Source organism: Engystomops pustulosus, chromosome 9 (assembly GCF_040894005.1).
Source record: "Engystomops pustulosus chromosome 9, aEngPut4.maternal, whole genome shotgun sequence".
Classification (NCBI taxonomy): domain Eukaryota; kingdom Metazoa; phylum Chordata; class Amphibia; order Anura; family Leptodactylidae; genus Engystomops; species Engystomops pustulosus.
The window spans coordinates 64,501,579-64,528,540 of record NC_092419.1 but is presented as its reverse complement, the minus strand read 5'-3'; the positions used below and the strand labels follow the sequence as shown (position 1 = coordinate 64,528,540).

The window sequence follows — 26,962 nt, the reverse complement described above, 5'->3', positions numbered from 1 at the left end:
AATTTTGGATTCCAAGCCAGTCTCCCATGCTGGTACTTGCCAAGCCTTAAGCTGCATCGCTGCTGCGATCTGACAAGAGCACGCACATTCAGCTTAGAATGGCCGTTGACAGCAGCTGTTCAATTTGAACCTTCTTTTACTATCTCATAGAGAAACTAACACATTTTCAGGTTCAAAAAGGTCACCAGAACTTCGGATTCCCAGCCAGTCTCCCATGCTGGTACTTGCCAAGCCTTAAGCTGCATTGCTGCTGCGATCTGACAAGAGCAGGCACATTCAGCTTAGAATGGCCGTTGAATGCAGCTGTTCAATTTGAACCTTCTTTTACTATTTCATAGAGAAACTAACACAATTTTCAGGTTCAAAAAGGTCAACGGAACTTGGGATTCACAGCCAGTCTCCCATGCTGGTACTTGCCAAGCCTTAAGATGCATCGCTGCTGCGATCTGACAAGAGCACACACATTCAGCTTAGAATGGCCATTGACAGCAGTTGTTCAATTTGAACCTTCTTCTACTATCTCATATAGAAACTAACACAATTTTCAGGTTCAAAAAGGTCACCAGAACTTGGGATTCCAAGCCAGTCTCCCATGCTGGTACTTGCCAAGCCTTAAGCTGCATTGCTGCTGCGATCTGACAAGAGCAGGCACATTCAGCTTAGAATGGCCGTTGACAGCAGCTGTTCAATTTGAACCTTCTTTTACTATCTCATAGAGAAACTAACACAATTTTCAGGTTCAAAATGGTCAACGGCACTTGGGATTCCCAGCCAGTCTCCCATGCTGGTACTTGCCAAGCCTTAAGCTGCATTGCTGCTGTGATCTGACGAGAGCAGGCACATTCAGCTTAGAATGGCCGTTGACAGCAGCTGTTCAATTTGAACCTTCTTTTACTATCTCATAGAGAAAATAACTTAATTTTCAGGTTCATAAAGGTCAATGGATCTTGGGATTCCTACCAAGTCTCCCATGCTGGTACTTGCCAAGCCTTAAGCTGCATTGCTGCTGCGATCTGACGAGAGCAGCCACATTCAGCTTAGAATGGCCGTTGACAGCAGCTGTTCAATTTGAACCTTCTTTTACTATCTCATAGAGAAACTAACACAATTTTCAGGTTCAAAAAGGTCAACGGAACTTGGGATTCCCAGCCAGTCTCCCATGCTGGTACTTACCAAGCCTTAAGCTGCATTGCTGCTGCGATATGACGAGAGCAGGCACATTCAGCTTAGAATGGCCGTTGACAGCAGCTGTTCAATTTGAACCTTCTTTTACTATCTCATAGAGAAACTAACACAATTTTCAGGTTCAAAAAGGTCAACGGAACTTGGGATTCCCAGCCAGTCTCCCATGCTGGTACTTGCCAAGCCTTAAGCTGCATTGCTGCTGCGATCTGACGAGAGCAGGCACATTCAGCTTAGAATGGCTGTTGACAGCAGCTGTTCAATTTGAACCTTCTTTTACTATCTCATAGAGAAACTAACACAATTTTCAGGTTCAAAAAGGTCAACGGAACTTGGGATTCCCAGCCAGTCTCCCATGCTGGTACTTGCCAAGCCTTAAGCTGCATTGCTGCTGCGATCTGACGAGAGCAGGCACATTCAGCTTAGAATGGCCGTTGACAGCAGCTGTTAAATTTGAACCTTCTTTTACTATCTCATAGAGAAACTAACACAATTTTCAGGTTCAAAAAGGTCACCAGAACTTGGGATTCCAAGCCAGTCTCCCATGCTGGTACTTGCCAAGCCTTAAGCTGCATCGCTGCTGCGATCTGACAAGAGCACACACATTCAGCTTAGAATGGCCGTTGACAGCAGCTGTTCAATTTGAACCTTCTTTTGCTATCTCATAGAGAAACTAACACAATTTTCAGGTTCAAAAAGGTCACCAGAATTTTGGATTCCAAGCCAGTCTCCCATGCTGGTACTTGCCAAGCCTTAAGCTGCATCGCTGCTGCGATCTGACAAGAGCACGCACATTCAGCTTAGAATGGCCGTTGACAGCAGCTGTTCAATTTGAACCTTCTTTTACTATCTCATAGAGAAACTAACACATTTTCAGGTTCAAAAAGGTCACCAGAACTTGGGATTCCCAGCCAGTCTCCCATGCTGGAACTTGCCAAGCCTTAAGCTGCATTGCTGCTGCGATCTGACAAGAGCAGGCACATTCAGCTTAGAATGGCCGTTGAAAGCAGCTGTTCAATTTGAACCTTCTTTTACTATTTCATAGAGAAACTAACACAATTTTCAGGTTCAAAAAGGTCAACGGAACTTGGGATTCACAGCCAGTCTCCCATGCTGGTACTTGCCAAGCCTTAAGATGCATCGCTGCTGCAATCTGACAAGAGCACGCACATTCAGCTTAGAATGGCCATTGACAGCAGTTGTTCAATTTGAACCTTCTTCTACTATCTCATATAGAAACTAACACAATTTTCAGGTTCAAAAAGGTCACTAGAACTTGGGATTCCAAGCCAGTCTCCCATGCTGGTACTTGCCAAGCCTTAAGCTGCATTGCTGCTGCGATCTGACAAGAGCAGGCACATTCAGCTTAGAATGGCCGTTGACAGCAGCTGTTCAATTTGAACCTTCTTTTACTATCTCATAGAGAAACTAACACAATTTTCAGGTTCAAAAAGGTCAACAGAACTTGGGATTCCCAGCCAGTCTCCCATGCTGGTACTTGCCAAGCCTTAAGCTGCATTGCTGCTGTGATCTGACGAGAGCAGGCACATTCAGCTTAGAATGGCCGTTGACAGCAGCTGTTCAATTTGAACCTTCTTTTACTATCTCATAGAGAAAATAACTTAATTTTCAGGTTCATAAAGGTCAATGGATCTTGGGATTCCTACCCAGTCTCCCATGCTGGTACTTGCCAAGCCTTAAGCTGCATTGCTGCTGCGATCTGACGAGAGCAGGCACATTCAGCTTAGAATGGCCGTTGACAGCAGCTGTTCAATTTGAACCTTCTTTTACTATCTCATAGAGAAACTAACACAATTTTCAGGTTCAAAAAGGTCAACGGAACTTGGGATTCCCAGCCAGTCTCCCATGCTGGTACTTACCAAGCCTTAAGCTGCATTGCTGCTGCGATATGAAGAGAGCAGGCACATTCAGCTTAGAATGGCCGTTGACAGCAGCTGTTCAATTTGAACCTTCTTTTACTATCTCATAGAGAAAATAACTCAATTTTCAGGTTCAAAAAGGTCGACTGATCTTGGTATTGCTACCCAGTCTCCCATGGTGGTACTTGCCAAGCCTTAAGCTGCATTGCTGCTGCGATCTGACGAGAGCAGGCACATTCAGCTTAGAATGGCCGTTGACAGAAGCTGTTCAATTTGAACCTTCTTTTACTATCTCATAGAGAAACTAACACAATTTTCAGGTTCAAAAAGGTCAACGGAACTTGGGATTCCCAGCCAGTCTCCCATGCTGGTACTTGCCAAGCCTTAAGCTGCATTGCTGCTGCGATCTGACGAGAGCAGGCACATTCAGCTTAGAATGGCCGTTGACAGCAGCTGTTCAATTTGAACCTTCTTTTACTATCTCATAGAGAAACTAACACATTTTCAGGTTCAAAAAGGTCAACAGAACTTGGGATTCCCAGCCAGTCTCCCATGCTGGTACTTGCCAAGCCTTAAGCTGCATTGCTGCTGCGATCTGACGAGAGCAGGCACATTCAGCTTAGAATGGCCGTTGACAGCAGCTGTTCAATTTGAACCTTCTTCTACTATCTCATATAGAAACTAACACAATTTTCAGGTTCAAAAAGGTCACCAGAACTTGGGATTCCAAGCCAGTCTCCCATGCTGGTACTTGCCAAGCCTTAAGCTGCATTGCTGCTGCAATCTGACAAGAGCAGGCACATTCAGCTTAGAATGGCCGTTGACAGCAGCTGTTCAATTTGAACCTTCTTTTACTATCTCATAGAGAAACTAACACATTTTTCAGGTTAAAAAATGTCAACGAAACTTGGGATTCCCAGCCAGTCTCCCATGCTGGTACTTGCCAAGCCTTAAGCTGCATTGCTGCTGCGATCTGACGAGAGCAGGCACATTCAGCTTAGAATGGCCGTTGAAAGCAGCTGTTCAATTTGAACCTTCTTTTACTATCTCATAGAGAAACTAACACAATTTTCAGGTTCAAAAAGGTCAACAGAACTTGGGATTCCCAGCCAGTCTCCCATGCTGGTACTTGCCAAGCCTTAAGCTGCATTGCTGCTGTGATCTGACGAGAGCAGGCACATTCAGCTTAGAATGGCCGTTGACAGCAGCTGTTCAATTTGAACCTTCTTTTACTATCTCATAGAGAAAATAACTCAATTTTCAGGTTCAAAAAGGTCGACTGATCTTGGTATTGCTACCCAGTCTCCCATGGTGGTACTTGCCAAGCCTTAAGCTGCATTGCTGCTGCGATCTGACGAGAGCAGGCACATTCAGCTTAGAATGGCCGTTGACAGAAGCTGTTCAATTTGAACCTTCTTTTACTATCTCATAGAGAAACTAACACAATTTTCAGGTTCAAAAAGGTCAACGGAACTTGGGATTCCCAGCCAGTCTCCCATGCTGGTACTTGCCAAGCCTTAAGCTGCATTGCTGCTGCGATCTGACGAGAGCAGGCACATTCAGCTTAGAATGGCCGTTGACAGCAGCTGTTCAATTTGAACCTTCTTTTACTATCTCATAGAGAAACTAACACATTTTCAGGTTCAAAAAGGTCAACAGAACTTGGGATTCCCAGCCAGTCTCCCATGCTGGTACTTGCCAAGCCTTAAGCTGCATTGCTGCTGCGATCTGACGAGAGCAGGCACATTCAGCTTAGAATGGCCGTTGACAGCAGCTGTTCAATTTGAACCTTCTTCTACTATCTCATATAGAAACTAACACAATTTTCAGGTTCAAAAAGGTCACCAGAACTTGGGATTCCAAGCCAGTCTCCCATGCTGGTACTTGCCAAGCCTTAAGCTGCATTGCTGCTGCAATCTGACAAGAGCAGGCACATTCAGCTTAGAATGGCCGTTGACAGCAGCTGTTCAATTTGAACCTTCTTTTACTTTCTCATAGAGAAACTAACACAATTTTCAGGTTCAAAAAGGTCAACAGAACTTGGGATTCCCAGCCAGTCTAACATGCTGGTACTTGCCAAGCCTTAAGCTGCATTGCTGCTGTGATCTGACGAGAGCAGGCACATTCAGCTTAGAATGGCCGTTGACAGCAGCTGTTCAATTTGAACCTTCTTTTACTATCTCATAGAGAAAATAACACAATTTTAAGGTTCAAAAAGGTCGACGGATCTTGGGATTTCTACCCAGTCTCCCATGCTGGTACTTGCCAAGCCTTAAGCTGCATTGCTGCTGCGATCTGACGAGAGCAGGAACATTCAGCTTAGAATGGCCGTTGACAGCAGCTGTTCAATTTGAACCTTCTTTTACTATCTCATAGAGAAACTAACACAATTTTCAGGTTCAAAAAGGTCAACGGAACTTGGGATTCCCAGCCAGTATCCCTTGCTGGTACTTGCCAAGCCTTAAGCTGCAATTCTGCTGCGATCTGACGAGAGCAGGCACATTCAGCTTAGAATGGCCGTTAAATGCAGCTGTTCAATTTGAACCTTCTTTTACTATCTCATAGAGAAACTAACACAATTTTCAGGTTCAAAAAGGTCAACGGAACTTGGGATTCCCAGCCAGTCTCCCATGCTGGTACTTGCCAAGCCTTAAGCTGCATTGCTGCTGCGATCTGACGAGAGCAGGCACATTCAGCTTAGAATGGCCATTGACAGCAGCTGTTCAATTTGAACCTTCTTTTACTATCTCATAGAGAAACTAACACATTTTCAGGTTCAAAAAGGTCAACGGAACTTGGAATTCCCAGCCAGTCTCCCATGCTGGTACTTGCCAAGCCTTAAGCTGCATTGCTGCTGCGATCTGACGAGAGCAGGCACATTCAGCTTAGAATGGCCGTTGACAGCAGCTGTTCAATTTGAACCTTCTTTTACTATCTCATAGAGAAACTAACACAATTTTCAGGTTAAAAAAGGTCAACAGAACTTGGGATTCCCAGCCAGTCCCCCATGCTGGTACTTGCCAAGCCTTAAGCTGCATTGCTGCTGCGATCTGACGAGAGCAGGCACATTCAGCTTAGAATGGCCGTTGACAGCAGCTGTTCAATTTGAACCTTCTTTTGCTATCTCATAGAGAAACTAACACAATTTTCAGGTTCAAAAAGGTCAACGGAACTTGGGATTCCCAGCCAGTCTCCCATGCTGGTACTTGCCAAGCCTTAAGCTGCATTGCTGCTGCGATCTGACGAGAGCAGGCACATTCAGCTTAGAATTGCCGTTGACAGCAGCTGTTCAATTTGAACCTTCTTTTACTATCTCATAGAGAAACTAACACAATTTTCAGGTTCAAAAAGGTCAACAGAACTTGGGATTCCCAGCCAGTCTCCCATGCTGGTACTTGCCAAGCCTTAAGCTGCATCGCTGCTGCGATCTGACAAGAGCACACACATTCAGCTTAGAATGGCCGTTGACAGCAGTTGTTCAATTTGAACCTTCTTCTACTATCTCATATAGAAACTAACACAATTTTCAGGTTCAAAAAGGTCACCAGAACTTGGGATTCCAAGCCAGTCTCCCATGCTGGTACTTGCCAAGCCTTAAGCTGCATTGCTGCTGCGATCTGACAAGAGCAGGCACATTCAGCTTAGAATGGCCGTTGACAGCAGCTGTTCAATTTGAACCTTCTTATACTATCTCATAGAGAAACTAACACAATTTTCAGGTTCAAAAAGGTCAACAGAACTTGGGATTCCCAGCCAGTCTCCCATGCTGGTACTTGCCAAGCCTTAAGCTGCATTGCTGCTGCGATCTGACAAGAGCAGGCACATTCAGCTTAGAATGGCCGTTGACAGCAGCTGTTCAATTTGAACCTTCTTTTACTATCTCATAGAGAAACTAACACATTTTCAGGTTCAAAAAGGTCAACGGAACTTGGAATTCCCAGCCAGTCTCCCATGCTGGTACTTGCCAAGCCTTAAGCTGCATTGCTGCTGCGATCTGACGAGAGCAGGCACATTCAGCTTAGAATGGCCGTTGACAGCAGCTGTTCAATTTGAACCTTCTTTTACTATCTCATAGAGAAACTAACACAATTTTCAGGTTAAAAAAGGTCAACAGAACTTGGGATTCCCAGCCAGTCTCCCATGCTGGTACTTGCCAAGCCTTAAGCTGCATTGCTGCTGCGATCTGACGAGAGCAGGCACATTTAGCTTAGAATGGCCGTTGACAGCAGCTGTTCAATTTGAACCTTCTTTTGCTATCTCATAGAGAAACTAACACAATTTTCAGGTTCAAAAAGGTCAACGGAACTTGGGATTCCCAGCCAGTCTCCCATGCTGGTACTTGCCAAGCCTTAAGCTGCATTGCTGCTGCGATCTGACGAGAGCAGGCACATTCAGCTTAGAATGGCTGTTGACAGCAGCTGTTCAATTTGAACCTTCTTTTACTATCTCATAGAGAAACTAACACAATTTTCAGGTTCAAAAAGGTCAACAGAACTTGGGATTCCCAGCCAGTCTCCCATGCTGGTACTTGCCAAGCCTTAAGCTGCATCGCTGCTGCGATCTGACAAGAGCACACACATTCAGCTTAGAATGGCCGTTGACAGCAGTTGTTCAATTTGAACCTTCTTCTACTATCTCATATAGAAACTAACACAATTTTCAGGTTCAAAAAGGTCAACAGAACTTGGGATTCCAAGCCAGTCTCCCATGCTGGTACTTGCCAAGCCTTAAGCTGCATTGCTGCTGCGATCTGACAAGAGCAGGCACATTCAGCTTAGAACGGCCGTTGACAACAGCTGTTCAATTTGAACCTTCTTTTACTATCTCATAGAGAAACTAACACAATTTTCAGGTTCAAAAAGGTAAACAGAACTTGGGATTCCCAGCCAGTCTCCCATGCTGGTACTTGCCAAGCCTTAAGCTGCATTGCTGCTGCGATCTGACAAGAGCAGGCACAGTCAGCTTAGAATGGCCGTTGACAGCAGCTGTTCAATTTGAACCTTCTTTTGCTATCTCATAGAGAAACTAACACAATTTTCAGGTTCAAAAAGGTCAACGGAACTTGGGATTCCCAGCCAGTCTCCCATGCTGGTACTTGCCAAGCCTTAAGCTGCATTGCTGCTGCGATCTGACGAGAGCAGGCACATTCAGCTTAGAATGGCCGTTGACAGCAGCTGTTCAATTTGAACCTTCTTTTACTATGTCATAGAGAAACTAACACAATTTTCAGGTTCAAAAAGGTCAACAGAACTTGGGATTCCCAGTCAGTCCCCCATGCTGGTACTTGCCAAGCCTTAAGCTGCATTGCTGCTGCGATCTGACGAGAGCAGGCACATTCAGCTTAGAATGGCCGTTGACAGCAGATGTTCAATTTGAACCTTCTTTTGCTATCTCATAGAGAAACTAACACAATTTTCAGGTTCAAAAAGGTCAACGGAACTTGGGATTCCCAGCCAGTCTCCCATGCTGGTACTTGCCAAGCCTTAAGCTGCATTGCTGCTGCAATCTGACTAGAGCAGGCACATTCAGCTTAGAATTGCCGTTGACAGCAGCTGTTCAATTTGAACCTTCTTTTACTATCTCATAGAGAAACTAACACATTTTCAGGTTCAAAAAGGTCAACAGAACTTGGGATTCCCAGCCAGTCTCCCATGCTGGTACTTGCCAAGCCTTAAGCTGCATCGCTGCTGTGATCTGACAAGAGCACACACATTCAGCTTAGAATGGCCGTTGACAGCAGTTGTTCAATTTGAACCTTCTTCTACTATCTCATATAGAAACTAACACAATTTTCAGGTTCAAAAAGGTCAACGGAACTAGGGATTCCCAACCAGTCTCCCATGCTGGTACTTGCCAAGCCTTAAGCTGCATTGCTACTGCGATCTGACGAGAGCAGGCACAATCAGCTTAGAATGGCCATTGACAGCAGCTGTTCAATTTGAACCTTCTTTTACTATCTCATAGAGAAACTAACACATTTTCAGGTTCAAAAAGGTCAACGGAACTTGGAATTCCCAGCCAGTCTCCCATGCTGGTACTTGCCAAGCCTTAAGCTGCATTGCTGCTGCGATCTGACGAGAGCAGGCACATTCAGCTTAGAGTGGCCGTTGACAGCAGCTGTTCAATTTGAACCTTCTTTTACTATCTCATAGAGAAACTAACACATTTTCAGGTTCAAAAAGGTCAACAGAACTTGGGATTCCCAGCCAGTCTCCCATGCTGGTACTTGCCAAGCCTTAAGCTGCATCGCTGCTGTGATCTGACAAGAGCACACACATTCAGCTTAGAATGGCCGTTGACAGCAGTTGTTCAATTTGAACCTTCTTCTACTATCTCATATAGAAACTAACACAATTTTCAGGTTCTAAAAGATCACCAGAACTTGGGATTCCAAGCCAGTCTCCCATGCTGGTACTTGCCAAGCCTTAAGCTGCATTGCTGCTGCGATCTGACAAGAGCAGGCACATTCAGCTTAGAATGGCCGTTGACAGCAGCTGTTCAATTTGAACCTTCTTTTACTATCTCATAGAGAAACTAACACAATTTTCAGGTTCAAAATGGTCAACAGAACTTGGGATTCCCAGCCAGTTTCCCATGCTGGTACTTGCCAAGCCTTAAGCTGCATTGCTGCTGCGATCTGACAAGAGCAGGCACATTCAGCTTAGAATGGCCGTTGACAGCAGCTGTTCAATTTGAACCTTCTTTTACTATCTCATAGAGAAACTAACACAATTTTCAGGTTCAAAAAGGTCAACAGAACTTGGGATTCCCAGCCAGTCTCCCATGCTGGTACTTGCCAAGCCTTAAGCTGCATTGCTGCTGCGATCTCACAAGAGCACACACATTCAGCTTAGAATGGCCGTTGACAGCAGTTGTTCAATTTGAACCTTCTTCTACTATCTCATATAGAAACTAACACAATTTTCAGGTTCAAAAAGGTCACCAGAACTTGGGATTCCAAGCCAGTCTCCCATGCTGGTACTTGCCAAGCCTTAAGCTGCATTGCTGCTGTGATCTGACAAGAGCAGGCACATTCAGCTTAGAATGGCCGTTGACAGCAGCTGTTCAATTTGAACCTTCTTTTACTATCTCATAGAGAAACTAACACAATTTTCAGGTTCAAAAAGGTCAACAGACCTTGGGATTCCCAGCCAGTCTCCCATGCTGATACTTGCCAAGCCTTAAGCTGCATTGCTGCTGCGATCTGACGAGAGCAGGCACATTCAGCTTAGAATGGCCGTTGACAGCAGTTGTTCAATTTGAACCTTCTTTTGCTATCTCATAGAGAAACTAACACAATTTTCAGGTTCAAAAAGGTCAACGGAACTTGGGTTTCCCAGCCAGTCTCCCATGCTGGTACTTGCCAAGCCTTAAGCTGCATTGCTGCTGCGATCTGACGAGAGCAGGCACATTCAGCTTAGAATTGCCGTTGACAGCAGCTGTTCAATTTGAACCTTCTTTTACTATCTCATAGAGAAACTAACACAATTTTCAGGTTCAAAAAGGTCAACAGAACTTGGGATTCCCAGCCAGTCTCCCATGCTGGTACTTGCCAAGCCTTAAGCTGCATCGCTGCTGCGATCTGACAAGAGCACGCACATTCAGCTTAGAATGGCCGTTGACAGCAGCTTTTCAATTTGAACCTTCTTTTACTATCTCATAGAGAAACTAACACAATTTTCAGGTTCAAAAAGGTCAACGGAACTAAAGATTCCCAACCAGTCTCCCATGCTGGTACTTGCCAAGCCTTAAGCTGCATTGCTGCTGCGATCTGACGAGAGCAGGCACATTCAGCTTAGAATGGCCATTGACAGCAGCTGTTCAATTTGAACCTTCTTTTACTATCTCATAGAGAAACTAACACAATTTTCAGGTTCAAAAAGGTCAACAGAACTTGGGATTCCCATCTAGTCTCCCATGCTGGTACTTGCCAAGCCTTAAGCTGCATCGCTGCTGCGATCTGACAAGAGCTCGCAGAATCAGCTTACAATGGCCGTTGACAGCAGCTATTTAATTTGAACCTTCTTTTGCTATCTCATAGAGAAACTAACACAATTTTAACGTTCAAAAAGGTCAACGGAACTTGGGATTCCCAGCCTGTCTCCCATGCTGGTACTTGCCAAGCCTTAAGCTGCATTGCTGCTGCGATCTGACGAGAGCAGGCACAATCAGCTTAGAATGGCCATTGACAGCAGCTGTTCAATTTGAACCTTCTTTTACTATCTCATAGAGAAACTAACACAATTTTCAGGTTCAAAAAGGTCAACGGAACTAGGGATTCCCAACCAGTCTCCCATGCTGGTACTTGCCAAGCCTTAAGCTGCATTGCTACTGCGATCTGACGAGAGCAGGCACAATCAGCTTAGAATGGCCATTGACAGCAGCTGTTCAATTTGAACCTTCTTTTACTATCTCATAGAGAAACTAACACATTTTCAGGTTCAAAAAGGTCAACGGAACTTGGAATTCCCAGCCAGTCTCCCATGCTGGTACTTGCCAAGCCTTAAGCTGCATTGCTGCTGCGATCTGACGAGAGCAGGCACATTCAGCTTAGAGTGGCCGTTGACAGCAGCTGTTCAATTTGAACCTTCTTTTACTATCTCATAGAGAAACTAACACATTTTCAGGTTCAAAAAGGTCAACAGAACTTGGGATTCCCAGCCAGTCTCCCATGCTGGTACTTGCCAAGCCTTAAGCTGCATCGCTGCTGTGATCTGACAAGAGCACACACATTCAGCTTAGAATGGCCGTTGACAGCAGTTGTTCAATTTGAACCTTCTTCTACTATCTCATATAGAAACTAACACAATTTTCAGGTTCTAAAAGGTCACCAGAACTTGGGATTCCAAGCCAGTCTCCCATGCTGGTACTTGCCAAGCCTTAAGCTGCATTGCTGCTGCGATCTGACAAGAGCAGGCACATTCAGCTTAGAATGGCCGTTGACAGCAGCTGTTCAATTTGAACCTTCTTTTACTATCTCATAGAGAAACTAACACAATTTTCAGGTTCAAAATGGTCAACAGAACTTGGGATTCCCAGCCAGTTTCCCATGCTGGTACTTGCCAAGCCTTAAGCTGCATTGCTGCTGCGATCTGACAAGAGCAGGCACATTCAGCTTAGAATGGCCGTTGACAGCAGCTGTTCAATTTGAACCTTCTTTTACTATCTCATAGAGAAACTAACACAATTTTCAGGTTCAAAAAGGTCAACAGAACTTGGGATTCCCAGCCAGTCTCCCATGCTGGTACTTGCCAAGCCTTAAGCTGCATTGCTGCTGCGATCTCACAAGAGCACACACATTCAGCTTAGAATGGCCGTTGACAGCAGTTGTTCAATTTGAACCTTCTTCTACTATCTCATATAGAAACTAACACAATTTTCAGGTTCAAAAAGGTCACCAGAACTTGGGATTCCAAGCCAGTCTCCCATGCTGGTACTTGCCAAGCCTTAAGCTGCATTGCTGCTGTGATCTGACAAGAGCAGGCACATTCAGCTTAGAATGGCCGTTGACAGCAGCTGTTCAATTTGAACCTTCTTTTACTATCTCATAGAGAAACTAACACAATTTTCAGGTTCAAAAAGGTCAACAGACCTTGGGATTCCCAGCCAGTCTCCCATGCTGATACTTGCCAAGCCTTAAGCTGCATTGCTGCTGCGATCTGACGAGAGCAGGCACATTCAGCTTAGAATGGCCGTTGACAGCAGTTGTTCAATTTGAACCTTCTTTTGCTATCTCATAGAGAAACTAACACAATTTTCAGGTTCAAAAAGGTCAACAGAACTTGGGATTCCCAGCCAGTCTCCCATGCTGGTACTTGCCAAGCCTTAAGCTGCATCGCTGCTGCGATCTGACAAGAGCACGCACATTCAGCTTAGAATGGCCGTTGACAGCAGCTTTTCAATTTGAACCTTCTTTTACTATCTCATAGAGAAACTAACACAATTTTCAGGTTCAAAAAGGTCAACGGAACTAAAGATTCCCAACCAGTCTCCCATGCTGGTACTTGCCAAGCCTTAAGCTGCATTGCTGCTGCGATCTGACGAGAGCAGGCACATTCAGCTTAGAATGGCCATTGACAGCAGCTGTTCAATTTGAACCTTCTTTTACTATCTCATAGAGAAACTAACACAATTTTCAGGTTCAAAAAGGTCAACAGAACTTGGGATTCCCATCTAGTCTCCCATGCTGGTACTTGCCAAGCCTTAAGCTGCATCGCTGCTGCGATCTGACAAGAGCTCGCAGAATCAGCTTACAATGGCCGTTGACAGCAGCTATTTAATTTGAACCTTCTTTTGCTATCTCATAGAGAAACTAACACAATTTTAACGTTCAAAAAGGTCAACGGAACTTGGGATTCCCAGCCTGTCTCCCATGCTGGTACTTGCCAAGCCTTAAGCTGCATTGCTGCTGCGATCTGACGAGAGCAGGCACATTCAGCTTAGAATGGCCATTGACAGCAGCTGTTCAATTTGAACCTTCTTTTACTATCTCATAGAGAAACTAACACAATTTTCAGGTTCAAAAAGGTCAACGGAACTAGGGATTCCCAACCAGTCTCCCATGCTGGTACTTGCCAAGCCTTAAGCTGCATTGCTACTGCGATCTGACGAGAGCAGGCACAATCAGCTTAGAATGGCCATTGACAGCAGCTGTTCAATTTGAACCTTCTTTTACTATCTCATAGAGAAACTAACACATTTTCAGGTTCAAAAAGGTCAACGGAACTTGGAATTCCCAGCCAGTCTCCCATGCTGGTACTTGCCAAGCCTTAAGCTGCATTGCTGCTGCGATCTGACGAGAGCAGGCACATTCAGCTTAGAGTGGCCGTTGACAGCAGCTGTTCAATTTGAACCTTCTTTTGCTATCTCATAGAGAAACTAACACAATTTTCAGGTTCAAAAAGGTCAACGGAACTTGGGATTCCCAGCCAGTCTCCCATGCTGGTACTTGCCAAGCCTTAAGCTGCATTGCTGCTGCGATCTGACGAGAGCAGGCACATTCAGCTTAGAATTGCCGTTGACAGCAGATGTTCAATTTGAACCTTCTTTTACTATCTCATAGAGAAACTAACACAAATTCAGGTTCAAAAAGGTCAACAGAACTTGGGATTCCCAGCCAGTCTCCCATGCTGGTACTTGCCAAGCCTTAAGCTGCATCGCTGCTGCGATCTGAAAAGAGCACACACATTCAGCTTAGAATGGCCGTTGACAACAGTTGTTCAATTTGAACCTTCTTCTACTATCTCATAGAGAAACTAACACAATTTTCAGGTTCAAAAAGGTCAACAGAACTTGGGATTCCCAGCCAGTCTCCCATGCTGGTACTTGCCAAGCCTTAAGCTGCATCGCTGCTGCGATCTGACAAGAGCACGCACATTCAGCTTAGAATGGCCGTTGACAGCAGCTGTTCAATTTGAACCTTCTTTTACTATCTCATAGAGAAACAAACACAATTTTCAGGTTCAAAAAGGTCAACAGAACTTGGGATTCCCAGCCAGTCTCCCATTCTGGTACTTGCCAAGCCTTAAGCTGCATTGCTGCTGCGATCTGACGAGAGCAGGCACATTCAGCTTAGAATGGCCGTTGACAGCAGCATTTCAAATTGAACCTTCTTTTACTATCTCATAGAGAAACTAAAACAATTTTCAAGTTCAACAAGGTCAACAGAACTTGGGATTCCCAGCCAGTCTCCCATGCTGGTACTTGCAAAGCCTTAAGCTGCATTGCTGCTGCGATCTGACGAGAGCAGGCACATTCAGCTTAGAATTGCCGTTGACAGCAGCTGTTCAATTTGAACCTTCTTTTACTATCTCATAGAGAAACTAACACATTTTCAGGTTCAAAAAGGTTAACGGAACTTGGAATTCCCAGCCAGTCTCCCATGCTGGTACTTGCCAAGCCTTAAGCTGCATTGCTGCTGCGATCTGACGAGAGCAGGCAAATTCAGCTTAGAATGGCCGTTGACAGCAGCTGTTCAATTTGAACCTTCTTTTACTATCTCATAGAGAAACTAACACAATTTTCAGGTTAAAAAAGGTCAACAGAACTTGGGATTCCCATCCAGTCTCCCATGTTGGTACTTGCCAAGCCTTAAGCTGCATTGCTGCTGCGATCTGACGAGAGCAGGCACATTCAGCTTAGAATGGCCGTTGACAGCAGCTGTTCAATTTGAACCTTCTTTTACTATCTCATAGAGAAACTAACACAATTTTCAGGTTCAAAAAGGTCAACAGAACTTGGGATTCCCAGCCAGTCTCCCATGCTGGTACTTGCAAAGCCTTAAGCTGCATTGCTGCTGCGATCTGACGAGAGCAGGCACATTCAGCTTAGAATTGCCGTTGACAGCAGCTGTTCAATTTGAACCTTCTTTTACTATCTCATAGAGAAACTAACACAATTTTCAGGTTCAAAAAGGTCAACAGAACTTGGGATTCCCAGCCAGTCTCCCATGCTGGTACTTGCCAAGCCTTAAGCTGCATCGCTGCTGCGATCTGACAAGAGCTCGCACAATCAGCTTAGAATGGCCGTTGACAGCAGCTGTTCAATTTGAACCTTCTTTTGCTATCTCATAGAGAAACTAACACAATTTTCACGTTCAAAAAGGTCAACGGAACTTGGGATTCCCAGCCTGTCTCCCATGCTGGTACTTGCCAAGCCTTAAGCTGCATCGCTGCTGCGATCTGACAAGAGCTCGCACAATCAGCTTACAATGGCCGTTGACAGCAGCTGTTCAATTTGAACCTTCTTTTGCTATCTCATAGAGAAACTAACACAATTTTCACGTTCAAAAAGGTCAACGGAACTTGGGATTCCCAGCCTGTCTCCCATGCTGGTACTTGCCAAGCCTTAAGCTGCATTGCTGCTGCGATCTGACGAGAGCAAGCACATTCAGCTTAGAATGGCCATTGACAGCAGCTGTTCAATTTGAACCTTCTTTTACTATCTCATAGAGAAACTAACACAATTTTCAGGTTCAAAAAGGTCACCAGAACTTGGGATTCCCAGCCAGACTCCCATGCTGGTACTTGCCAAGCCTTAAGCTGCATCGCTGCTGCGATCTGACAAGAGCACGCACATTCAGCTTAGAATGGCCGTTGACAGCAGCTGTTCAATTTGAACCTTCTTTTGCTATCTCATAGAGAAACTAACACAATTTTCAGGTTCAAAAAGGTCAACGGAACTTGGGATTCCCAGCCAGTCTCCCATGCTGGTACTTGCAAAGCCTTAAGCTGCATTGCTGCTGCGATCTGACGAGAGCAGGCACATTCAGCTTAGAATTGCCGTTGACAGCAGCTGTTCAATTTGAACCTTCTTTTACTATCTCATAGAGAAACTAACACATTTTCAGGTTCAAAAAGGTCAACGGAACTTGGAATTCCCAGCCAGTCTCCCATGCTGGTACTTGCCAAGCCTTAAGTTGCATTGCTGCTGCGATCTGACGAGAGCAGGCAAATTCAGCTTAGAATGGCCGTTGACAGCAGCTGTTCAATTTGAACCTTCTTTTGCTATCTCATAGAGAAACTAACACAATTTTCAGGTTCAAAAAGGTCAACGGAACTTGGGATTCCCAGCCAGTCTCCCATGCTGGTACTTGCCAAGCCTTAAGCTGCATTGCTGCTGCGATCTGACAAGAGCAGGCACATTCAGCTTAGAATGGCCGTTGACAGCAGCGTTTCAAATTGAACCTTCTTTTACTATCTCATAGAGAAACTAAAACAATTTTCAAGTTCAAAAAGGTCAACAGAACTTGGGATTCCCAGCCAGTCTCCCATGCTGGTACTTGCCAAGCCTTAAGCTGCATCGCTGCTGCGATCTGACAAGAGCACGCACATTCAGCTTAGAATGGCCGTTGACAGCAGCTGTTCAATTTGAACCTTCTTTTACTATCTCATAGAGAAACTAACACAATTTTCAGGTTCAAAAAGGTCAACAGAACTTGGGATTCCCAGCCAGTCTCCCATGCTGGTACTTGCCAAGCCTTAAGCTGCATTGCTGCTGCGATCTGACGAGAGCAGGCACATTCAGCTTAGAATGGCCATTGACAGCAGTTGTTCAATTTGAACCTTCTTCTACTATCTCATATAGAAACTAACACAATTTTCAGGTTCAAAAAGGGCACCAGAACTTGGGATTCCAAGCCAGTCTCCCATGCTGGTACTTGCCAAGCCTTAAGCTGCGTTGCTGCTGCAATCTGGCAAGAGCAGGCACATTCAGCTTAGAATGGCCGTTGACAGCAGCTGTTCAATTTGAACCTTCTTTTACTATCTCATAGAGAAACTAACACAATTTCAGGTTCAAAAAGGTCACCAGAACTTGGGATTCCCAGCCAGTCTCCCATGCTGTCACTTATCAAGCCTTAAGCTGCATCTCTGCTGCGATCTGACAAGAGCACGCACATTCAGCTTAGAATGGCCGTTGACAGCAGCTGTTCAATTTGAACCTTCTTTTACTATCTCATACAGAAACTAACACAATATTCAGGTTCAAAAAGGTCAACGGAACTTGGGATTCCCAGCCAGTCTCCCATGCTGGTACTTGCCAAGCCTTAAGCTGCATTGCTGCTGCGATCTGACGAGAGCAGGCACATTCAGCTTAGAATGGCCGTTGACAGCAGCTGTTCAATTTGAACCTTCTTTTACTATCTCATAGAGAAACTAACACAATTTTCAGGTTCAAAAAGGTCAACAGAACTTGGGATTCCCAGCCAGTCTCCCATGCTGGTACTTGCCAAGCCTTAAGCTGCATCGCTGCTGCGATCTGACAAGAGCTCGCACAATCAGCTTAGAATTGCCGTTGACAGCAGCTGTTCAATTTGAACCTTCTTTTGCTATTTCATAGAGAAACTAACACAATTTTCACGTTCACAAAGGTCAACGGAACTTGGGACTCCCAGCCAGTCTCCCATGCTGGTACTTGCCAAGCCTTAAGCTGCATTGCTGCTGCGATCTGACAAGAGCAGGCACATTCAGCTTAGAATGGCCATTGACAGCAGCTGTTCAATTTGAACCTTCTTTTACTATCTCATAGAGAAACTAACACAATTTTCAGGTTCAAAAAGGTCAACGGAACTTGGGATTCCCAGCCAGTCTCCCATGCTGGTACTTGCCAAGCCTTAAGCTGCATTGCTGCTGCGATCTGACGAGAGCAGGCACAATCAGCTTAGAATGGCCGTTGACAGCAGATGTTCAATTTGAACCTTCTTTTACTATCTCTTAGAGAAACTAACACAATTTTCAGGTTAAAAATGGTCAACAGAACTTGGGATTCCCAGCCAGTCTCCCATGCTGGTACTTGCCAAGCCTTAAGCTGCATCACTGCTGCGATCTGACAAGAGCACGCACATTCAGATTAGAATGGCCGTTGACAGCAGCTGTTCAATTTGAACCTTCTTTTGCTATCTCATAGAGAAACTAACACAATTTTCAGGTTCAAAAAGGTCAACGGAACTTGGGATTCCCAGCCAGTCTCCCATGCTGGTACTTGCAAAGCCTTAAGCTGCATTGCTGCTGCGATCTGACGAGAGCAGGCAAATTCAGCTTAGAATGGCCGTTGACAGCAGCTGTTCAATTTGAACCTTCTTTTACTATCTCATAGAGAAACTAACACAATTTTCAGGTTCAAAAAGGTCAACAGAACTTGGGATTCCCAGCCAGTCTCCCATGCTGGTACTTGCCAAGCCTTAAGCTGCATTGCTGCTGCGATCTGACGAGAGCAGGCACATTCAGCTTAGAATGGCCATTGACAGAAGCTGTTCAATTTGAACCTTCTTCTACTATCTCATAGAGAAACTAACACAATTTTCAGGTTCAAAAAGGTCACCAGAACTTGGGATTCCAAGCCAGTCTCCCATGCTGGTACTTGCCAAGCCTTAAGCTGCATTGCTGCTGCAATCTGACAAGAGCAGGCACATTCAGCTTAGAATGGCCGTTGACAGCAGCTGTTCAATTTGAACCTTCTTTTACTATCTCATAGAGAAACTAACACAATTTCAGGTTCAAAAAGGTCACCAGAACTTGGGATTCCCAGCCAGTCTCCCATGCTGTCACTTGCCAAGCCTTAAGCTGCATCTCTGCTGCGATCTGACAAGAGCACGCACATTCAGCTTAGAATGGCCGTTGACAGCAGCTGTTCAATTTGAACCTTCTTTTACTATCTCATAGAGAAACTAACACAATATTCAGGTTCAAAAATGTCAACGGAACTTGGGATTCCCAGCCAGTCTCCCATGCTGGTACTTGCCAAGCCTTAAGCTGCATTGCTGCTGCGATCTGACGAGAGCAGGCACATTCAGCTTAGAATGGCCGTTGACAGCAGCTGTTCAATTTGAACCTTCTTTTACTATCTCATAGAGAAACTAACACAATTTTCAGGTTCAAAAAGGTCAACAGAACTTGGGATTCCCAGCCAGTCTCCCATGCTGGTACTTGCCAAGCCTTAAGCTGCATCGCTGCTGCGATCTGACAAGAGCTCGCACAATCAGCTTAGAATTGCCGTTGACAGCAGCTGTTCAATTTGAACCTTCTTTTGCTATCTCATAGAGAAACTAACACAATTTTCACGTTCAAAAAGGTCAACGGAACTTGGGATTCCCAGCCTGTCTCCCATGCTGGTACTTGCCAAGCCTTAAGCTGCATCGCTGCTGCGATCTGACCAGAGCTCGCACAATCAGCTTACAATGGCCATTGACAGCAGCTGTTCAATTTGAACCTTCTTTTGCTATCTCATAGAGAAACTAACACAATTTTCACGTTCACAAAGGTCAACGGAACTTGGGATTCCCAGCCTGTCTTCCATGCTGGTACTTGCCAAGCCTTAAGCTGCATTGCTGCTGCGATCTGACGAGAGCAGGCACAATCAGCTTAGAATGGCCGTTGACAGCAGCTGTTCAATTTGAACCTTCTTTTACTATCTCTTAGAGAAACTAACACAATTTTCAGGTTAAAAATGGTCAACAGAACTTGGGATTCCCAGCCAGTCTCGCATGCTGGTACTTGCCAAGCCTTAAGCTGCATCGCTGCTGCGATCTGACAAGAGCACGCACATTCAGCTTAGAATGGCCGTTGACAGCAGCTGTTCAATTTGAACCTTCTTTTGCTATCTCATAGAGAAACTAACACAATTTTCAGGTTCAAAAAGGTCAACGGAACTTGGGATTCCAAGCCAGTCTCCCATGCTGGTACTTGCAAAGCCTTAAGCTGCATTGCTGCTGCGATCTGACGAGAGCAGGCACATTCAGCTTAGAATTGCCGTTGAGATCAGCTGTTCAATTTGAACCTTCATTTACTATCTCATAGAGAAACTAACACATTTTCAGGTTCAAAAAGGTCAACGGAACTTGGAATTCCCAGCCAGTCTCCCATGCTGGTACTTGCCAAGCCTTAAGTTGCATTGCTGCTGCGATCTGACGAGAGCAGGCAAATTCAGCTTAGAATAGCCGTTGACAGCAGCAGTTCAATTTGAACCTTCTTTTACTATCTCATAGAGAAACTAACACAATTTTCAGGTTCAAAAAGGTCAACAGAACTTGGGATTCCCAGCCAGTCTCCCATGCTGGTACTTGCCAAGCCTTAAGCTGCATCGCTGCTGCGATCTGACAAGAGCTCGCATAATCAGCTTAGAATGGCCGTTGACAGCAGCTGTTCAATTTGAACCTTCTTTTGCTATCTCATAGAGAAACTAACACAATTTTCACGTTCAAAAAGGTCAACGGAACTTGGGATTCCCAGCCTGTCTCCCATGCTGGTACTTGCCAAGCCTTAAGCTGCATCGCTGCTGCGATCTGACAAGAGCTCGCACAATCAGCTTACAATGGCCATTGACAGCAGCTGTTCAATTTGAACCTTCTTTTACTATCTCATAGAGAAACTAACACAATTTTCAGGTTCAAAAAGGTCAACGGAACTTGGGATTCCCAACCAGTCTCCCATGCTGGTACTTGCCAAGCCTTAAGCTACATTGCTGCTGCGATCTGATGAGAGCAGGCACAATCAGCTTAGAATGGCCGTTGACAGCAGCTGTTCAATTTGAACCTTCTTTTACTATCTCTTAGAGAAACTAACACAATTTTCAGGTTAAAAATGGTCAACAGAACTTGGGATTCCCAGCCAGTCTCCCATGCTGGTACTTGCCAAGCCTTAAGTTGCATTGCTGCTGCGATCTGACGAGAGCAGGCAAATTCAGCTTAGAATGGCCGTTGACAGCATCTGTTCAATTTGAACCTACTTTTGCTATCTCATAGAGAAACTAACACAATTTTCAGGTTCAAAAAGGTCAACGGAACTTGGGATTCCCAGCCAGTCTCCCATGCTGGTACTTGCCAAGCCTTAAGCTGCATCGCTGCTGCGATCTGAAAAGAGCACACACATTCAGCTTAGAATGGCCGTTGACAACAGTTGTTCAATTTGAACCTTCTTCTACTATCTCATAGAGAAACTAACACAATTTTCAGGTTCAAAAAGGTCAACAGAACTTGGGATTCCCAGCCAGTCTCCCATGCTGGTACTTGCCAAGCCTTAAGCTGCATCGCTGCTGCGATCTGACAAGAGCACGCACATTCAGCTTAGAATGGCCGTTGACAGCAGCTGTTCAATTTGAACCTTCTTTTACTATCTCATAGAGAAACAAACACAATTTTCAGGTTCAAAAAGGTCAACAGAACTTGGGATTCCCCGCCAGTCTCCCATTCTGGTACTTGCCAAGCCTTAAGCTGCATTGCTGCTGCGATCTGACGAGAGCAGGCACATTCAGCTTAGAATGGCCGTTGACAGCAGCATTTCAAATTGAACCTTCTTTTACTATCTCATAGAGAAACTAAAACAATTTTCAAGTTCAAAAAGGTCAACAGAACTTGGGATTCCCAGCCAGTCTCCCATGCTGGTACTTGCCAAGCCTTAAGCTGCATCGCTGCTGCGATCTGACAAGAGCACGCACATTCAGCTTAGAATGGCCGTTGACAGCAGCTGTTCAATTTGAACCTTCTTTTGCTATCTCATAGAGAAACTAACACAATTTTCAGGTTCAAAAAGGTCAACGGAACTTGGGATTCCCAGCCAGTCTCCCATGCTGGTACTTGCAAAGCCTTAAGCTGCATTGCTGCTGCGATCTGACGAGAGCAGGCACATTCAGCTTAGAATTGCCGTTGACAGCAGCTGTTCAATTTGAACCTTCTTTTACTATCTCATAGAGAAACTAACACATTTTCAGGTTCAAAAAGGTCAACGGAACTTGGAATTCCCAGCCAGTCTCCCATGCTGGTACTTGCCAAGCCTTAAGCTGCATTGCTGCTGCGATCTGACGAGAGCAGGCAAATTCAGCTTAGAATGGCCGTTGACAGCAGCTGTTCAATTTGAACCTTCTTTTACTATCTCATAGAGAAACTAACACAATTTTCAGGTTAAAAAAGGTCAACAGAACTTGGGATTCCCATCCAGTCTCCCATGTTGGTACTTGCCAAGCCTTAAGCTGCATTGCTGCTGCGATCTGACGAGAGCAGGCACATTCAGCTTAGAATGGCCGTTGACAGCAGCTGTTCAATTTGAACCTTCTTTTACTATCTCATAGAGAAACTAACACAATTTTCAGGTTCAAAAAGGTCAACGGAACTTGGGATTCCAAGCCAGTCTCCCATGCTGGTACTTGCAAAGCCTTAAGCTGCATTGCTGCTGCGATCTGACGAGAGCAGGCACATTCAGCTTAGAATTGCCGTTGACAGCAGCTGTTCAATTTGAACCTTCTTTTACTATCTCATAGAGAAACTAACACAATTTTCAGGTTCAAAAAGGTCAACAGAACTTGGGATTCCCAGCCAGTCTCCCATGCTGGTACTTGCCAAGCCTTAAGCTGCATCGCTGCTGCGATCTGACAAGAGCTCGCACAATCAGCTTAGAATGGCCGTTGACAGCAGCTGTTCAATTTGAACCTTCTTTTGCTATCTCATAGAGAAACTAACACAATTTTCACGTTCAAAAAGGTCAACGGAACTTGGGAATCCCAGCCTGTCTCCCATGCTGGTACTTGCCAAGCCTTAAGCTGCATCGCTGCTGCGATCTGACAAGAGCTCGCACAATCAGCTTACAATGGCCGTTGACAGCAGCTGTTCAATTTGAACCTTCTTTTGCTATCTCATAGAGAAACTAACACAATTTTCACGTTCAAAAAGGTCAACGGAACTTGGGATTCCCAGCCTGTCTCCCATGCTGGTACTTGCCAAGCCTTAAGCTGCATTGCTGCTGCGATCTGACGAGAGCAAGCACATTCAGCTTAGAATGGCCATTGACAGCAGCTGTTCAATTTGAACCTTCTTTTACTATCTCATAGAGAAACTAACACAATTTTCAGGTTCAAAAAGGTCACCAGAACTTGGGATTCCCAGCCAGTCTCCCATGCTGGTACTTGCCAAGCCTTAAGCTGCATCGCTGCTGCGATCTGACAAGAGCACGCACATTCAGCTTAGAATGGCCGTTGACAGCATCTGTTCAATTTGAACCTTCTTTTGCTATCTCATAGAGAAACTAACACAATTTTCAGGTTCAAAAAGGTCAACGGAACTTGGGATTCCCAGCCAGTCTCCCATGCTGGTACTTGCAAAGCCTTAAGCTGCATTGCTGCTGCGATCTGACGAGAGCAGGCACATTCAGCTTAGAATTGCCGTTGACAGCAGCTGTTCAATTTGAACCTTCTTTTACTATCTCATAGAGAAACTAACACATTTTCAGGTTCAAAAAGGTCAACGGAACTTGGAATTCCCAGCCAGTCTCCCATGCTGGTACTTGCCAAGCCTTAAGTTGCATTGCTGCTGCGATATGACGAGAGCAGGCAAATTCAGCTTAGAATGGCCGTTGACAGCAGCTGTTCAATTTGAACCTTCTTTTACTATCTCATAGAGAAACTAACACAATTTTCAGGTTAAAAAAGGTCAACAGAACTTGGGATTCCCAGCCAGTCTCCCATGCTGGTACTTGCCAAGCCTTAAGCTGCATTGCTGCTGCGATCTGACGAGAGCAGGCACATTCAGCTTAGAATGGCCGTTGACAGCAGCTGTTCAATTTGAACCTTCTTTTGCTATCTCATAGAGAAACTAACACAATTTTCAGGTTCAAAAAGGTCAACGGAACTTGGGATTCCCAGCCAGTCTCCCATGCTGGTACTTGCCAAGCCTTAAGCTGCATTGCTGCTGCGATCTGACGAGAGCAGGCACATTCAGCTTAGAATGGCCATTGACAGCAGTTGTTCAATTTGAACCTTCTTCTACTATCTCATATAGAAACTAACACAATTTTAAGGTTCAAAAAGGTCACCAGAACTTGGGATTCCAAGCCAGTCTCCCATGCTGGTACTTGCCAAGCCTTAAGCTGCATTGCTGCTGCAATCTGGCAAGAGCAGGCACATTCAGCTTAGAATGGCCGTTGACAGCAGCTGTTCAATTTGAACCTTCTTTTACTATCTCATAGAGAAACTAACACAATTTCAGGTTCAAAAAGGTCACCAGAACTTGGGATTGCCAGCCAGTCTCCCATGCTGTCACTTGCCAAGCCTTAAGCTGCATCTCTGCTGCGATCTGACAAGAGCACGCACATTCAGCTTAGAATGGCCGTTGACAGCAGCTGTTCAATTTGAACCTTCTTTTACTATCTCATAGAGAAACTAACACAATATTCAGGTTCAAAAAGTTCAACGGAACTTGGGATTCCCAGCCAGTCTCCCATGCTGGTACTTGCCAAGCCTTAAGCTGCATTGCTGCTGCGATCTGACGAGAGCAGGCACATTCAGCTTAGAATGGCCGTTGACAGCAGCTGTTCAATTTGAACCTTCTTTTACTATCTCATAGAGAAACTAACACAATTTTCAGGTTCAAAAAGGTCAACAGAACTTGGGATTCCCAGCCAGTCTCCCATGCTGGTACTTGCCAAGCCTTAAGCTGCATCGCTGCTGCGATCTGACAAGAGCTCGCACAATCAGCTTAGAATGGCCGTTGACAGCAGCTGTTCAATTTGAACCTTCTTTTGCTATCTCATAGAGAAACTAACACAATTTTCACGTTCAAAAAGGTCAACGGAACTTGGAATTCCCAGCCGGTCTCCCATGCTGGTACTTGCCAAGCCTTAAGCTGCATTGCTGCTGCGATCTGATGAGAGCAGGCACATTCAGCTTAGAATGGCCATTGACAGCAGCTGTTCAATTTGAACCTTCTTTTACTATCTCATAGAGAAACTAACACAATTTTCAGGTTCAAAAAGCTCAACGGAACTTGGGATTCCCAGCCAGTCTCCCATGCTGGTACTTGCCAAGCCTTAAGCTGCATTGCTGCTGCGATCTGACGAGAGCAGGCACAATGAGCTTAGAATGGCCGTTGACAGCAGCTGTTCAATTTGAACCTTCTTTTGCTATCTCATAGAGAAACTAACACAATTTTCAGGTTCAAAAAGGTCAACGGAACTTGGGATTCCCAGCCAGTCTCCCATGCTGATACTTGCAAAGCCTTAAGCTGCATTGCTGCTGCGATCTGACGAGAGCAGGCACATTCAGCTTAGAATTGCCGTTGACAGCAGCTGTTCAATTTGAACCTTCTTTTACTATCTCATAGAGAAACTAACACATTATCAGGTTCAAAAAGGTCAACGGAACTTGGAATTCCCAGCCAGTCTCCCATGCTGGTACTTGCCAAGCCTTAAGCTGCATTGCTGCTGCGATCTGACAAGAGCAGGCACATTCAGCTTAGAATGGCCGTTGACAGCAGCGTTTCAAATTGAACCTTCTTTTACTATCTCATAGAGAAACTAAAACAATTTTCAAGTTCAAAAAGGTCAACAGAACTTGGGATTCCCAGCCAGTCTCCCATGCTGGTACTTGCCAAGCCTTAAGCTGCATCGCTGCTGCGATCTGACAAGAGCACGCACATTCAGCTTAGAATGGCCGTTGACAGCAGCTGTTCAATTTGAACCTTCTTTTACTATCTCATAGAGAAACTAACACAATTTTCAGGTTCAAAAAGGTCAACAGAACTTGGGATTCCCAGCCAGTCTCCCATGCTGGTACTTGCCAAGCCTTAAGCTGCATTGCTGCTGCGATCTGACGAGAGCAGGCACATTCAGCTTAGAATGGCCATTGACAGCAGTTGTTCAATTTGAACCTTCTTCTACTATCTCATATAGAAACTAACACAATTTTCAGGTTCAAAAAGGGCACCAGAACTTGGGATTCCAAGCCAGTCTCCCATGCTGGTACTTGCCAAGCCTTAAGCTGCGTTGCTGCTGCAATCTGGCAAGAGCAGGCACATTCAGCTTAGAATGGCCGTTGACAGCAGCTGTTCAATTTGAACCTTCTTTTACTATCTCATAGAGAAACTAACACAATTTCAGGTTCAAAAAGGTCACCAGAACTTGGGATTCCCAGCCAGTCTCCCATGCTGTCACTTATCAAGCCTTAAGCTGCATCTCTGCTGCGATCTGACAAGAGCACGCACATTCAGCTTAGAATGGCCGTTGACAGCAGCTGTTCAATTTGAACCTTCTTTTACTATCTCATACAGAAACTAACACAATATTCAGGTTCAAAAAGGTCAACGGAACTTGGGATTCCCAGCCAGTCTCCCATGCTGGTACTTGCCAAGCCTTAAGCTGCATTGCTGCTGCGATCTGACGAGAGCAGGCACATTCAGCTTAGAATGGCCGTTGACAGCAGCTGTTCAATTTGAACCTTCTTTTACTATCTCATAGAGAAACTAACACAATTTTCAGGTTCAAAAAGGTCAACAGAACTTGGGATTCCCAGCCAGTCTCCCATGCTGGTACTTGCCAAGCCTTAAGCTGCATCGCTGCTGCGATCTGACAAGAGCTCGCACAATCAGCTTAGAATGGCCGTTGACAGCAGCTGTTCAATTTGAACCTTCTTTTGCTATCTCA

At 45.0% G+C, this 26,962-nt stretch overlaps 79 pseudogenes; all 79 read right to left on the bottom strand.

Moving 5' to 3' along the window:
• Positions 1-746: 746 nt before the first annotated feature.
• Positions 747-865, bottom strand: LOC140102204 (5S ribosomal RNA; annotated as a pseudogene).
• Positions 866-1,124: 259 nt separating this feature from the next.
• On the bottom strand, positions 1,125-1,243 carry LOC140094693 (5S ribosomal RNA; annotated as a pseudogene).
• Positions 1,244-1,313: 70 nt separating this feature from the next.
• LOC140090054 (5S ribosomal RNA) lies at positions 1,314-1,432 on the bottom strand (annotated as a pseudogene).
• Positions 1,433-1,502: 70 nt separating this feature from the next.
• On the bottom strand, positions 1,503-1,621 carry LOC140094578 (5S ribosomal RNA; annotated as a pseudogene).
• Positions 1,622-2,635: 1,014 nt separating this feature from the next.
• Positions 2,636-2,754, bottom strand: LOC140090490 (5S ribosomal RNA; annotated as a pseudogene).
• Positions 2,755-3,013: 259 nt separating this feature from the next.
• Positions 3,014-3,132, bottom strand: LOC140097415 (5S ribosomal RNA; annotated as a pseudogene).
• A 259-nt stretch (positions 3,133-3,391) lies between these two features.
• LOC140094566 (5S ribosomal RNA) lies at positions 3,392-3,510 on the bottom strand (annotated as a pseudogene).
• A 69-nt stretch (positions 3,511-3,579) lies between these two features.
• LOC140079458 (5S ribosomal RNA) lies at positions 3,580-3,698 on the bottom strand (annotated as a pseudogene).
• A 259-nt stretch (positions 3,699-3,957) lies between these two features.
• Positions 3,958-4,076, bottom strand: LOC140093860 (5S ribosomal RNA; annotated as a pseudogene).
• A 70-nt stretch (positions 4,077-4,146) lies between these two features.
• On the bottom strand, positions 4,147-4,265 carry LOC140090489 (5S ribosomal RNA; annotated as a pseudogene).
• A 259-nt stretch (positions 4,266-4,524) lies between these two features.
• On the bottom strand, positions 4,525-4,643 carry LOC140094552 (5S ribosomal RNA; annotated as a pseudogene).
• Positions 4,644-4,712: 69 nt separating this feature from the next.
• On the bottom strand, positions 4,713-4,831 carry LOC140079457 (5S ribosomal RNA; annotated as a pseudogene).
• Positions 4,832-5,657: 826 nt separating this feature from the next.
• LOC140082821 (5S ribosomal RNA) lies at positions 5,658-5,776 on the bottom strand (annotated as a pseudogene).
• Positions 5,777-5,845: 69 nt separating this feature from the next.
• On the bottom strand, positions 5,846-5,964 carry LOC140083747 (5S ribosomal RNA; annotated as a pseudogene).
• A 70-nt stretch (positions 5,965-6,034) lies between these two features.
• Positions 6,035-6,153, bottom strand: LOC140082089 (5S ribosomal RNA; annotated as a pseudogene).
• A 70-nt stretch (positions 6,154-6,223) lies between these two features.
• On the bottom strand, positions 6,224-6,342 carry LOC140083955 (5S ribosomal RNA; annotated as a pseudogene).
• Positions 6,343-6,790: 448 nt separating this feature from the next.
• Positions 6,791-6,909, bottom strand: LOC140091066 (5S ribosomal RNA; annotated as a pseudogene).
• Positions 6,910-6,978: 69 nt separating this feature from the next.
• Positions 6,979-7,097, bottom strand: LOC140083735 (5S ribosomal RNA; annotated as a pseudogene).
• A 70-nt stretch (positions 7,098-7,167) lies between these two features.
• Positions 7,168-7,286, bottom strand: LOC140089963 (5S ribosomal RNA; annotated as a pseudogene).
• A 70-nt stretch (positions 7,287-7,356) lies between these two features.
• LOC140090052 (5S ribosomal RNA) lies at positions 7,357-7,475 on the bottom strand (annotated as a pseudogene).
• A 637-nt stretch (positions 7,476-8,112) lies between these two features.
• LOC140094540 (5S ribosomal RNA) lies at positions 8,113-8,231 on the bottom strand (annotated as a pseudogene).
• Positions 8,232-8,301: 70 nt separating this feature from the next.
• On the bottom strand, positions 8,302-8,420 carry LOC140081666 (5S ribosomal RNA; annotated as a pseudogene).
• A 447-nt stretch (positions 8,421-8,867) lies between these two features.
• LOC140089106 (5S ribosomal RNA) lies at positions 8,868-8,986 on the bottom strand (annotated as a pseudogene).
• Positions 8,987-9,055: 69 nt separating this feature from the next.
• Positions 9,056-9,174, bottom strand: LOC140083403 (5S ribosomal RNA; annotated as a pseudogene).
• Positions 9,175-9,621: 447 nt separating this feature from the next.
• LOC140095114 (5S ribosomal RNA) lies at positions 9,622-9,740 on the bottom strand (annotated as a pseudogene).
• A 448-nt stretch (positions 9,741-10,188) lies between these two features.
• Positions 10,189-10,307, bottom strand: LOC140095414 (5S ribosomal RNA; annotated as a pseudogene).
• A 70-nt stretch (positions 10,308-10,377) lies between these two features.
• On the bottom strand, positions 10,378-10,496 carry LOC140084838 (5S ribosomal RNA; annotated as a pseudogene).
• Positions 10,497-10,566: 70 nt separating this feature from the next.
• Positions 10,567-10,685, bottom strand: LOC140097201 (5S ribosomal RNA; annotated as a pseudogene).
• Positions 10,686-10,755: 70 nt separating this feature from the next.
• Positions 10,756-10,874, bottom strand: LOC140095516 (5S ribosomal RNA; annotated as a pseudogene).
• Positions 10,875-11,133: 259 nt separating this feature from the next.
• LOC140094706 (5S ribosomal RNA) lies at positions 11,134-11,252 on the bottom strand (annotated as a pseudogene).
• A 70-nt stretch (positions 11,253-11,322) lies between these two features.
• Positions 11,323-11,441, bottom strand: LOC140089104 (5S ribosomal RNA; annotated as a pseudogene).
• Positions 11,442-11,510: 69 nt separating this feature from the next.
• Positions 11,511-11,629, bottom strand: LOC140083402 (5S ribosomal RNA; annotated as a pseudogene).
• Positions 11,630-12,076: 447 nt separating this feature from the next.
• Positions 12,077-12,195, bottom strand: LOC140095113 (5S ribosomal RNA; annotated as a pseudogene).
• Positions 12,196-12,643: 448 nt separating this feature from the next.
• LOC140095412 (5S ribosomal RNA) lies at positions 12,644-12,762 on the bottom strand (annotated as a pseudogene).
• Positions 12,763-12,832: 70 nt separating this feature from the next.
• Positions 12,833-12,951, bottom strand: LOC140097200 (5S ribosomal RNA; annotated as a pseudogene).
• A 70-nt stretch (positions 12,952-13,021) lies between these two features.
• Positions 13,022-13,140, bottom strand: LOC140095515 (5S ribosomal RNA; annotated as a pseudogene).
• A 259-nt stretch (positions 13,141-13,399) lies between these two features.
• Positions 13,400-13,518, bottom strand: LOC140091673 (5S ribosomal RNA; annotated as a pseudogene).
• Positions 13,519-13,588: 70 nt separating this feature from the next.
• Positions 13,589-13,707, bottom strand: LOC140089103 (5S ribosomal RNA; annotated as a pseudogene).
• A 69-nt stretch (positions 13,708-13,776) lies between these two features.
• On the bottom strand, positions 13,777-13,895 carry LOC140083401 (5S ribosomal RNA; annotated as a pseudogene).
• A 70-nt stretch (positions 13,896-13,965) lies between these two features.
• On the bottom strand, positions 13,966-14,084 carry LOC140083954 (5S ribosomal RNA; annotated as a pseudogene).
• A 258-nt stretch (positions 14,085-14,342) lies between these two features.
• Positions 14,343-14,461, bottom strand: LOC140097199 (5S ribosomal RNA; annotated as a pseudogene).
• A 70-nt stretch (positions 14,462-14,531) lies between these two features.
• On the bottom strand, positions 14,532-14,650 carry LOC140084809 (5S ribosomal RNA; annotated as a pseudogene).
• A 70-nt stretch (positions 14,651-14,720) lies between these two features.
• LOC140097850 (5S ribosomal RNA) lies at positions 14,721-14,839 on the bottom strand (annotated as a pseudogene).
• A 69-nt stretch (positions 14,840-14,908) lies between these two features.
• Positions 14,909-15,027, bottom strand: LOC140092799 (5S ribosomal RNA; annotated as a pseudogene).
• Positions 15,028-15,097: 70 nt separating this feature from the next.
• LOC140084724 (5S ribosomal RNA) lies at positions 15,098-15,216 on the bottom strand (annotated as a pseudogene).
• Positions 15,217-15,286: 70 nt separating this feature from the next.
• LOC140097849 (5S ribosomal RNA) lies at positions 15,287-15,405 on the bottom strand (annotated as a pseudogene).
• A 448-nt stretch (positions 15,406-15,853) lies between these two features.
• On the bottom strand, positions 15,854-15,972 carry LOC140095848 (5S ribosomal RNA; annotated as a pseudogene).
• A 259-nt stretch (positions 15,973-16,231) lies between these two features.
• LOC140096622 (5S ribosomal RNA) lies at positions 16,232-16,350 on the bottom strand (annotated as a pseudogene).
• A 69-nt stretch (positions 16,351-16,419) lies between these two features.
• LOC140093547 (5S ribosomal RNA) lies at positions 16,420-16,538 on the bottom strand (annotated as a pseudogene).
• Positions 16,539-16,608: 70 nt separating this feature from the next.
• LOC140088982 (5S ribosomal RNA) lies at positions 16,609-16,727 on the bottom strand (annotated as a pseudogene).
• A 70-nt stretch (positions 16,728-16,797) lies between these two features.
• Positions 16,798-16,916, bottom strand: LOC140097198 (5S ribosomal RNA; annotated as a pseudogene).
• Positions 16,917-16,986: 70 nt separating this feature from the next.
• Positions 16,987-17,105, bottom strand: LOC140083753 (5S ribosomal RNA; annotated as a pseudogene).
• Positions 17,106-17,552: 447 nt separating this feature from the next.
• On the bottom strand, positions 17,553-17,671 carry LOC140094528 (5S ribosomal RNA; annotated as a pseudogene).
• Positions 17,672-17,930: 259 nt separating this feature from the next.
• On the bottom strand, positions 17,931-18,049 carry LOC140095594 (5S ribosomal RNA; annotated as a pseudogene).
• A 70-nt stretch (positions 18,050-18,119) lies between these two features.
• On the bottom strand, positions 18,120-18,238 carry LOC140082189 (5S ribosomal RNA; annotated as a pseudogene).
• Positions 18,239-18,497: 259 nt separating this feature from the next.
• LOC140097480 (5S ribosomal RNA) lies at positions 18,498-18,616 on the bottom strand (annotated as a pseudogene).
• A 70-nt stretch (positions 18,617-18,686) lies between these two features.
• Positions 18,687-18,805, bottom strand: LOC140083752 (5S ribosomal RNA; annotated as a pseudogene).
• A 447-nt stretch (positions 18,806-19,252) lies between these two features.
• LOC140082128 (5S ribosomal RNA) lies at positions 19,253-19,371 on the bottom strand (annotated as a pseudogene).
• A 448-nt stretch (positions 19,372-19,819) lies between these two features.
• Positions 19,820-19,938, bottom strand: LOC140096742 (5S ribosomal RNA; annotated as a pseudogene).
• Positions 19,939-20,385: 447 nt separating this feature from the next.
• LOC140096284 (5S ribosomal RNA) lies at positions 20,386-20,504 on the bottom strand (annotated as a pseudogene).
• Positions 20,505-20,952: 448 nt separating this feature from the next.
• Positions 20,953-21,071, bottom strand: LOC140087396 (5S ribosomal RNA; annotated as a pseudogene).
• Positions 21,072-21,141: 70 nt separating this feature from the next.
• LOC140095483 (5S ribosomal RNA) lies at positions 21,142-21,260 on the bottom strand (annotated as a pseudogene).
• Positions 21,261-21,519: 259 nt separating this feature from the next.
• LOC140097197 (5S ribosomal RNA) lies at positions 21,520-21,638 on the bottom strand (annotated as a pseudogene).
• A 70-nt stretch (positions 21,639-21,708) lies between these two features.
• On the bottom strand, positions 21,709-21,827 carry LOC140084795 (5S ribosomal RNA; annotated as a pseudogene).
• A 70-nt stretch (positions 21,828-21,897) lies between these two features.
• On the bottom strand, positions 21,898-22,016 carry LOC140097196 (5S ribosomal RNA; annotated as a pseudogene).
• Positions 22,017-22,086: 70 nt separating this feature from the next.
• On the bottom strand, positions 22,087-22,205 carry LOC140096621 (5S ribosomal RNA; annotated as a pseudogene).
• A 69-nt stretch (positions 22,206-22,274) lies between these two features.
• Positions 22,275-22,393, bottom strand: LOC140083448 (5S ribosomal RNA; annotated as a pseudogene).
• A 70-nt stretch (positions 22,394-22,463) lies between these two features.
• Positions 22,464-22,582, bottom strand: LOC140084723 (5S ribosomal RNA; annotated as a pseudogene).
• Positions 22,583-23,219: 637 nt separating this feature from the next.
• LOC140095847 (5S ribosomal RNA) lies at positions 23,220-23,338 on the bottom strand (annotated as a pseudogene).
• A 259-nt stretch (positions 23,339-23,597) lies between these two features.
• LOC140096620 (5S ribosomal RNA) lies at positions 23,598-23,716 on the bottom strand (annotated as a pseudogene).
• A 258-nt stretch (positions 23,717-23,974) lies between these two features.
• Positions 23,975-24,093, bottom strand: LOC140079456 (5S ribosomal RNA; annotated as a pseudogene).
• A 70-nt stretch (positions 24,094-24,163) lies between these two features.
• Positions 24,164-24,282, bottom strand: LOC140082820 (5S ribosomal RNA; annotated as a pseudogene).
• A 447-nt stretch (positions 24,283-24,729) lies between these two features.
• Positions 24,730-24,848, bottom strand: LOC140087019 (5S ribosomal RNA; annotated as a pseudogene).
• Positions 24,849-25,107: 259 nt separating this feature from the next.
• LOC140083311 (5S ribosomal RNA) lies at positions 25,108-25,226 on the bottom strand (annotated as a pseudogene).
• Positions 25,227-25,296: 70 nt separating this feature from the next.
• LOC140098733 (5S ribosomal RNA) lies at positions 25,297-25,415 on the bottom strand (annotated as a pseudogene).
• A 258-nt stretch (positions 25,416-25,673) lies between these two features.
• LOC140086727 (5S ribosomal RNA) lies at positions 25,674-25,792 on the bottom strand (annotated as a pseudogene).
• A 70-nt stretch (positions 25,793-25,862) lies between these two features.
• On the bottom strand, positions 25,863-25,981 carry LOC140097195 (5S ribosomal RNA; annotated as a pseudogene).
• A 70-nt stretch (positions 25,982-26,051) lies between these two features.
• Positions 26,052-26,170, bottom strand: LOC140083751 (5S ribosomal RNA; annotated as a pseudogene).
• A 447-nt stretch (positions 26,171-26,617) lies between these two features.
• Positions 26,618-26,736, bottom strand: LOC140094516 (5S ribosomal RNA; annotated as a pseudogene).
• Between the last annotated feature and the right edge of the window lie 226 nt (positions 26,737-26,962).